This window comes from Cervus elaphus, chromosome 13 (assembly GCF_910594005.1).
Source record: "Cervus elaphus chromosome 13, mCerEla1.1, whole genome shotgun sequence".
In the NCBI taxonomy this organism is placed as follows: domain Eukaryota; kingdom Metazoa; phylum Chordata; class Mammalia; order Artiodactyla; family Cervidae; genus Cervus; species Cervus elaphus.
Genome location: NC_057827.1, coordinates 34124547 through 34134442, shown reverse-complemented (window position 1 = coordinate 34134442; position 9896 = coordinate 34124547). Strand labels below are relative to the sequence as shown.

Sequence of the window (9896 nt, the reverse complement as noted above, 5' to 3'; positions counted from 1 at the left end):
GGCATTATCTTGTTGCCAGCATCCCTGAACTCCTCTGCCTCCCCGGAGGAATCCAAGGACAATGCCTCTGACCTTTCCCTGAAGCCCTGTCTCTGTGGAGCTTTCTGTTTTACGAGCTGGTCTTTCTTGTCTGGAGAATCTGTTTCTGTGTTTGTAGTTAGAGCAGAAAAAACTGCCCAGAGAGGTTGCATGGCCCTCTCGGGGTCTGGTAGCCATATCTCTGTGACTAAGAATCTTTGGCCTCAAGGATGCAATCTTCTCTCTCTTCCTTACTATAGTTCCCAAAGTTCTTCCTAACCTTATGTGACAGCTTCTGCCTAAACTGTACCAGGCTATCTTTCCTGAGCCCAGCATCCTGAAAAGGCAAAGGCTCGGTGTCAGATTGGCCTGGGTTCAAATCACTTCTTCACTGCTTTTCAGCTGTGTGACCTTGGGCAAGAGACTTCTTTGCACTGCAGCTGCCTTGTCTGTAAAATAAAGAACACAATTCCCACCACCTTCCGGGGGCAGTCTAGGGAGTGAGAGGATGTGGTGAAGGACGGGGCACAGTGACAACCAGACAGGGTTGTCACTGGTCCCCACAATCCAACCCTAGCCCCCATCAAGGTCTAGGCTTCCAATGGCTCAGCTCTTCAGACAGGGAATGAGTGGGTGCAATTCCAGACCGGCTTGGTTCCCTCCTGGCACTAAACCAGCTAAGGATGGCTGGGTGGGCTACCACCACCAGGACAGAGGGCCTGAGACCCAGGCCTGGCTGAGCCCCACCCTTCTGCTTTGATGATCTCACCTGTAAATGAGGCAGCTTGACTGTGAAACCGAAGTTCTCTCCAGCTCCATGATATTAAAATAGGTAAATTCAATAAACACATTCAGGCGGGGAGATGGGCCTTGCACGAGATGTGGGGTTGCTAGGGTGGATTCTGGGCCCTTCTCAAGCCTCACCTCTTGGAGAATGCTGAAAAAACTAAGACCTGATCTCTCTTCCCCTAGGCTCACCCTTCAGGGTCCCCATCCCCATCACAGAATTCTCAAGCCCCGCCCTGCTGAACTGTGCTCTGATGGAATCTGTGTTTTGCATCTTTTTCCTCTAAGTGCAGCTTCCTGGTGAGCCCGACATCCTTCGAGCCACATGTGGGACAGCGGTGAAAGGTTTCAGGACCTGTAGGTGGTCCCTCCCCAGTGGGCTGGTAATCACTTCCCGGATTCCAGAGGCTCATTATGTGAAATCTAAGCTGGACGCCCCAGCCGGGGTTTGCCTCTCCCATCTCAGCTGTCAGCGGGTGCTTGAATTGTTTACAATTATTCCAGGGGGGAGAAAGGAGGGCTGAGGCTCAGGAAGGTCTGCTTGCAACCCCCTCCCTCATGTTCTCCCTGTTGATGTTGGCCCCGCTGGAGTCTCCCCAGAGCGGTGGTCCCGCCCCCTGGGAGCACCTGCTGCGGGCCTGCCAGCCCCGCTGGGCTCGGGCGTGTGGGGTGTGTGTGTGGGGGGGGGGGTGGTGTGGGTGTGTGTGTGTTGGGGGGGGGGTGGAGCATTTGACTTGGGCTTGACCTTCCCACTGGGAGGTGGGGGCTGAGGGGCAGAGCAGGGGATTCATCAGCAAAGAGCTGTTTGACAGTGTGTTCACCATACTAGAACTGAACTTGAAATGGGTCTGCAATCCTTTCTACCATTTCTTCCATTTTTCCTTTCATAAAGAGGGTGAAATGCCTCTCATAAAGCCAGAGGCAAGTACTGGTTTGGGGGAAGAATTATGACACACAGATCCTGCCTGTAAGGAAAGAACAATCTAGAGAGAGGTCAGAGAGAGTCATCCCTCCGTTCATTCTTTTATGTTCTGGGTGAGTAATCAGCCACCAAGGCTCTGTCCTTCCCTCAAGCCTCAGGTGGAAATGGGTAAGTTTGGGGGTGGATGTGGAAATTCTGAAGCTGAAGAGAGGCTGTTTTCCTACTTCCACTCCTTTCCTGGGGGCTGGGGGCTGGTGCAGACAGGAGATTCTGAGAAGGGAAGCACAGCCCCTGCGTGGGGTTGCACAAGGCCTAGTAAGAACAGGAAGAGCTACAATACAAGGCTGACTCTGATAAGTGCCTTCATGAGGCAGAGAAAGAGAACCAGGCGTTCCCAGGAGGAAAGGGTTGCTCCCAGCTAGTGTATCCAGGAAGGCTCCCTGGAGAAGGCCATGAGCTGAGCCTGGAAAGATGAGGGGTTTCCACAGCTAGAGATGGAAAGGGCGGGATTAAGGGTACTGGCATTGTGTGAGAAACCCATGGGAAGGCTGGAAAAAGCGGGAGATACTCAGGGAACAAGTTCACTAGAAATTAACTAGGAGAGAGTCTCTTTCCTTTCTTAATGCCTGTGTGGTCTTGGACAAGTCCTGTAACCTCTCTGGGCTTGACGGCTTTGTGTACCCAACATGGAGAAGGTAGAGAGCTCCTGTGAGGCCCTTTCATCTCGTCTTTCTTTCCTAGAGCAGTGAATAAGACTGACAAAATCCCTGCCCTCATGGGCTGGGGAGAAACAGAATAAACAAATAGGACAGATGGTACTAAATGCCTTGGAGAATAATAAATTAGGGAAGGGAATGGAGAATGGGGGTAGGATAACAATTTGAAATAGGATAATTAAGGAAAGACAGTGATGAGATGACAATTGGTTGAAGATCTGAAGGACTCAGCCATGTGGATACCTGGGGAAAGAGCTATAGAACAGAAGAAACAGCTAGTGCAAAGGCCCTGGGGTGGTTGCAAGCTTGGTGTGTTCAAGGCCCAGTAAGGAGGACAGTCTTCCTTTCCTAGAAAGGAAGAGCAGTAGGTTTCCATAGAAACTGGATCTAGGAGGATGTATATAGCTGGCTCTCTCTCTGTCAGGGGTAAGTACCATTGTGCAATCAGAATCAGCTTGATAGGGCTTGTTAGCAGGAAGCACTCACAATGCTAGCACCAGCAGCTGGCAGAGTGCCCAGGGCACCTGGCGGCAATCAGCTGGACCAATTGGCTGTGCTGAGAGCATGCTTCCTGACATACCAACTGCAGGGATTCTCAAGTGCTCCTGCCTTTGGTCTAAAGGGCCCTGCAGCTTTATCTGGAGTGTATCGGGGTACAGCATGGTCCAGCAACGGCAGGCCTCCAGCACAAACAGTGCTATCTCCACAACCAGACACTAGCCCTGAGTGGAATCTCCAGTAAGGGGACGACACAGGTTGGGAGAAAAACATCTGACATCACAGCTGGGCCCCGTTCTCCCCAACTCCCAACACTTCCTTCCATCTCTCGATCCTTCCCCTTTCCACCAGTCAAAGGATTCCTCCCTTGCTCACTGATGGAAGAGATGATACAGTAGAACCCCCAAAACAGTCCTTTCAGCTATTGAGTCACAAATACTAAGGTCCTGGGGATATTTACGGGACTAAGGCATAAGGATGAAGGAGGAGAAATAAGTTCATGGTTGGGAGGTGGGAGGGGAGGGAAGAGAGAGGAAAATGAAGATTGGATACTGGGTGGGGGGGTGGGGAAGGGGCCATTGAAAGGAGTCTGCGTTCTGCCCTCCTCTAGATCAAGTGCCCAGTGTGGAATGGGGGCAGATGGGGGTAACGGTGGGGTATGTCCAGGGCAAGTGGGATTCAGGAGTGCCTTCCCCAAGCTCTCTGGGTCCAGTTTGATGCTGGTACCACACTTAGTCCTGTATGATTAAAAAATGGCCTGGCTGGGGTCCTGGGAACCCAGAAAGACCCACCAGGAATGGTGGGAGCACATCAATGTCAAACCTCCATATAAAGAGGAGTATTTATTATATAAAGCATTTATTCTAAGGCATTAACTCATTTAGTCCTCAGAACAATTCAGTAAAGTAGGCACTTTATTATCCCCATCTTACAGATGAGGAAACTGAGAAGTTAAACAACTTAGCTAAGGTCCCAGGACCAGTCAGTGATGTGGCTAGGTTTTGAACCCAGGCCTTTTGGCTCTGGAATCTGTTCCCTTAATAACCACTCCACTATATCACTAAGATCAGGCCACCTTGTTGGATGATGCCCACGTGGATTCTTGACTACACTGAGGATCAGCTTCCATACCAACCCCCTCCCCCACTGGTTCTCCATAAACCTCCCCAGAGCTTAGGCACCATTCAAATAAAAGAGGGAGGGAAAATTCCAAATTGACTGAGATTAAATTTCTACCACCTGACAGACGGGACTCAGCAGTGAACTTAGTTCAGTTACAGACTACTGTCAGTGGAGTAAGTTCATCCTCGTTACAATAACCTTCTAGGACTGGAGTGCCACTCCCTGCTATTGCTACTTCTCCCACCACTCTCACCACCATTAGGCCACCTGCCGAGGAGCAGGAAAGGGTGGCACCTCACCTAGGGTAAGAACAAAGATATACCCACTACCGGGGATGCAGCTTCTTCCTTGGTCAAGGGTTTCTGATTTTTAGGTTGAGCCATTCCAAGTGGGTCAAGGTTGGGGCATTTCTCTTGACTCCAGCAGAAAGCGTTCTGTGATTGGCTGGAGCCATCAATCACCCACTCACTCATCCAATTATGCCTGCAGTTCTACCCTCATCTGGAAAGAATGAAGGCAGCAAAGCACTATGGTCGCTTAATGCAAACCATTTGTGTAGTCAGAAGGAAAATGGGATGTGATTCACATGGACTTTCCAGCTTCTTTTTTAAGAGGCCTGCTGTCAATAAAGTGAAGGCAGGGCATTTTGCAGAAAAGGGACATTTCTGGTCAGGCTGAATTCATTCTCCCGCAACCATCTCTGGACTTCTTTGGGAAGCAGGGTCTGATCCATTCTTGGTTCTCTGCAGATGAGCTATGTGTGTGTGTAGAAGGTCAGGAGTTTTAGAAATTCTAAGTGGGTGAGTTTGACATCATCTTAATTTGTTACAAGCCATGGGCTAAGATGCAATAATGTATTTCCTGCACCAAAGAACACTGAAAGGAAACATTTAACAGTTATCATCCTGTTTTAGTAGATTGTAAACTCCTTGAGGGCAGACATATTTATGATTGGCTTGACCTCCAAGACCTAGCACAGGCCCGCAGGAGGCAGATGCAGAGTTTTATCCCAACACCCCTTCCAGTCTCTCATCCCGCCACGTATCCTCTGCCTCAACCGTCCTTGGACTGCCAATCTTCTGCCACAGGACCTTTGCACATACCTTCCTTAAGCTTGGCGTGTCCTCCCTCCCTTACTTACCTAGTTAACCTCTATAACTTCTGAGCTCTCAGCTCAGTCATCACATCTTCAGAGAAGTCAGCCTCCCTAATTAGGCCAATTTCCGCAAGAGAGATTCTCATTCCAGGCTGTCACCTTCCTTGTTGAATCTGCCACGGTTGTCATTTTACGCTATTTCACGTGCCTCTTTGATGAATGTCTGTCTCCCTCCCCACTTTGCCAAGTCTAGGAGGACTCACCACCATCTCCCCCACTGTCCTGCCTAGCTCCTGGCACTTAGGAAGTATGGAATGGATAGGTCAACCTTCGCTGAGTACCTGGACCTGTGTACCAAAGGCTGAGTAAACCCCCCAAACTGAGGCCCAGAGAGGAAAGGAGAATTGTTCAAAATGTCATGCTTTGTAAGGGCCAGAGGCAGGCTTTGAATCCAGTTCTTCTGACCCAGGTACCAGCATTCTTTCCGCTGCCTTTCTACGGGTTGGCGGAAGGACTGACCTGACCACTTGGGATGGACGGCATCAATCTTGAATATGAAGCTGTAGAGATAAGGCTGCGGTTCCAATGCAAATTAGCAGAATTTTTGCCCAAGGAAGGAGGCTGCTTGGGTTCAGCTCCAGGCCAGCCTTTTCCTGCTTAGCTGGAGACAGCAGTTCCCCAGCCAGACAGCCCCGTTCTCTGGTCCTTTTCTGCCCTGCTGGGCCATGAACTCTGTGGGCGGTGAGGCAGGCATTTCCGGGGCCCCGGGTTATGTGCCTCTGGAGGGTGATGGCTCCAGCTGGCCACATGTTCACCAACTGCACTTTGGTCAATTGCCCCAGGTCCTGGTTCACAGAATTGCCGGGAAAATGACAGCTCTGGGTCCACATGAAAGGCATTCTTGAAAAATCTCTCTGCCCTCCCTCCTTCCCCTGCTGGAGAATTTTGTGCTGTGAGTTATTGCAGCAATTGGCGGCCCGGATGGGTTTGAGTGGAGGGGGCTGGGCTTTCTCGTTGCTTTATTGCTCCAATGTGTGCGGAATCAACTCAGTTCTCTGGCAATCTTTTCTCCCCACCTCTTCGTGGAATGAAGATGCTCAGAGAAGTGGAAGCAGTAGACAAAGAGCCTCAGTTTCTTTGCAGTTTGTCCTGTAACACAGGGGTCCCCAACCTCCAGGATCTAATGCCTGATGATCTGAGGTGGGGCTGATGTAATCGTAATACAAGTAAAGTGCACAATAAATGTAATACACTTGAATCATCCTGAAACCATCCCCCCCTATCCTGGTCTGTGGAAAAATTGTCATCCACAAAACTGATCCCTGGTGCCAAAAAGGTTGGGACCACTGCTGTAAAGCTCCCCTGCACATTCCAGACCTCCTAGCAAATAAAGAGGGTGAGGAAGAGACTGGGGTTGGGGAGGGGGGTGGGCAGGTTGCAAATCTTTGCACTGAATTCCTGCTTCATGTCTCCCAGAAGTGATGGCCATGGTCACGACCAAGGTGCATCCACAGTAGTGGGCCTGGCCATGAGGAAGAGAAACCTGCAATGTCAGACCAAGGACTTCATCTGGACAAGAATGATACTTAATGCTTATGAATTTGATCTCAAGTAGATTTTTATCTGCCCATGGCCACTCCAGGGGTGTCAGGGAAAGTCACACATTACACGTTGCGAGGTGGCGGGGGCAGGTAATTGTATTTCCAACACCTTCCTGTCTGAAGAGCAGGGCTGTCCAATGGGACTTCCTGAGAGGAAGAAAATGTTCAATATCTGTGTCATCTTAGGATGGAAGCCCCTGGTCACACGCGGCCCCTGAGCACTTGAAATGTGGCTAGTGCACTGGAGGAACTAAATCTTGAATTTCAATTAATTTTCATTTGAATTTAAATAGCCACACGTGGCTAGGGGCTATCATATTGGAGAGGGTGGTTCTAATGACTAGCAATATCAGCATCACCTGGGAGCTTATTAGAACTAAGCCCCACCCCAGATCTGTTGAATCAGAGGAGCATTGTAACAAGATCCCAGGTGATGCACGTTAGCAATTGAGAAAGGTTTCTCTGGAGCACAGTCAAGAACAAAGGAAGTGAGAAAACAGAAAGCAAGGAATAAAGCTAGTGGGCAGAAAGAACGACTCTCATGAAATCTTTGTATCTTTCACACAGCATTTATCTGGCGGGTATTGATGCTTACTTTGGAGTCCATTCTAACAGCACTGGCTGTGGGATTTTTTTTCTCTTTCCCAGTCTGCAGTAGATTGGAAGCAGCAGTAGAGGCACCATAGGAGCATCTTTGCCACCTCTAATGCCACTTGTTTAATCAGCACAAAGTGCCTGTGAATATAAGGATCATGATGACCAGTGTCATTTGGGAAGGTGAGGTCTGGACCATCTCCCTAAGACCACACTGGAGTCTCTCGGCTAGAATTCTGCAAGCCAGGGCAGCATTTCAGAATCTCATTTTTAAGTACATGTTAGTGTCTGCTGGTAATGAAACACATGTTGTAGACCGATGAAATTTAATGTTCAAGCTAAATAATAAAATCTTTTATTTATGGGCAAGTTTTACATCTCCCTGAGGGGAGATAAGCTAGTGTACAAGTCTTTCCCACTTTCCCGGGTCTGATGTGAAGCCAGCTTGTTCCCCCTTGACATCACAGGGGAAATATGGATAGGAGCAGGGTGGGGGGTGGGGGAAGAGAAGGCTTTATATTTACAAGCCTGTGGTACGATGCAGCCAGATGCAGATTCTACTGGGTTTGTGGGTGTGAGGACGCTGGGGGAAGGAGTTAAATAGGACTTACCTTTCTGACCTCAGCCAAGTCTCCAGGGGGACTCATGGGGAGGGTTGCACTGGAGGAATTTTTTTAACTCTAAAGAGACCACAGATGATCAGACAATGCTAGGAAGGGCTCCCAGCCCTCACAGACCCTACCCTTCACTGATAAGCTTGCTCTTTCATTCCAGGAGTCTATCAGCAAAGACGAATTGAGCTCCTTCCATGTGCCAGACACCATTCTAGGTGGTGGGGGATTAAACAGTATGAAACAAATCAGAGACCCCTGTCCTCAATGAGTCTACATCTGAGTGGAACACAGTCATATACACAAGTAATTTCAGGAACTGAGAAGGGTTGTCAGGAGGATAAAATTAGTGGAGAGGCATGACAGTGATCCAAGAGGGCTTCGTGGAGGAAGTGACATTTGCATTGTGTCCTTAGAGGTAGTGAGAAGAAGGCAGTCCCTGAAGATCTGAGGGAAAGGCACTTCAAGGAGGATAGGGGTAGGGGCTGGGGGGATGCAGTGAATCATGCCAGGCCAGAGTGGTAGGATTTTATTCTAAGCAAAGTAGGAAATCATTAGAAGGCTTGTGTCTTAACAAGAGGAGTGATATTTCCTAAGCTTACTGTGGTTGCCATATGGAGAAAGGACTATAACTTTGAGGGGAAGAGCAGAAGCAGGGAGAACAGGGAAGAGGCTGTTGTGTTCCAGGTGACAGAGGATGGAGACTTGGGTTGAAGGTTCATAGTGGGAGTATGAGAAGAGGCTGGGTTCAAGATATATCCTGAAAGAGGGGCAGACAGGTCTTCCTGTGAACTGGATGCTTGTGGGAAGGTCAAGCTCAGGTGCCTGAGTAAACGGGTGAGTGATGCCACCACATCATGAAAGGAAAATGTTTGGAAGAGGAAATCAGTGTTTCCCTAAGTCTGAGATGCCATTAGGATATCCAAGAGGATTAACATTTAGGAGTCTGGCGCTCAAGTTCTTGAGATTTTTAAAATGTGGTCGTAGTCAGAATACAGAAAAGATTGGGAGCTACAGGACTACTAGAAAACAAAGAATGCCTCCAGAGGGATAAGATTAAAGGCTGAGCCGAGGGGCACACCACCACCTAGAAATCTAAAGGAGATGGAGGAGCCCGCAAAGGAGACTGGGGGGAAAATGGCCAGAGAGGAAAAGGGAGAAAAGGTGGTGGAACTAGTAGACCACATCAAATGCTGCTGAGAACTTGAGTAAGATGGAGACAGAGTGGTCTTTGACTCTGGCCTGAGAGAGGTCACTGTTATGGGTGGACATAAAAGCAGATTTAGAGTCAATTGAGGTATTAATATTTACTTCTTCTACAAGGAATAAGAAGAGAGGACTGTCAGTTGCCTCTAGGGAGGGACACTGGGTTGTTGGGAGAAGGGGAAGGGGACTGCCTTCCTTTTCACTAGATATCACTTTGTGTGTTTTATACCCTTGTTACAAGCACCTATTCAAAATGTCCCAGCAGATTGAGGAAAGAATGGGCAGTAAAACAAGAATGGGGATATCAAATATAAATGACACTTGGGAGATATTTTGCTGCAAGAAGGAAGAGAAAAATGGGTTGTTGTGGGGTCAAGGAAAGGTTTCTTTAGAGGATGTTTATACATTGGTGAGCGTGGTCAAGCAGAGAGTGGGAAATGGATAAAACAGGAAGGGGAGGGGATGGCTGCAAGGGCAGGATCTTTAAAGAGGCCACAGCAATGAGATGAACTTTAAAACGAGGGGTAAGTAGGTAGTGGGAGCTGGCCTGAGACTGACAGCTCATCTCATGGAACAGGAAGGAAGGTGGGGATGTAAGTTTAAGCATAGCAAGATGATGAATAGGTGGGAGGATGGTGAGACCATCAGTTAAGGGTGATGGGGGGTGTTAGAGAAGATACTGGAGGGTCAAGAAGAATGTATGAAAGGGAGTGGAAAAGTAAATTC

General features: G+C 48.8%; 1 pseudogene; it reads left to right on the top strand.

Annotated features, from left to right (window-relative positions):
- Window positions 1-1377: 1377 nt before the first annotated feature.
- Window positions 1378-9896, top strand: part of LOC122706394 — a 31587-nt pseudogene continuing 23068 nt past the window's right edge.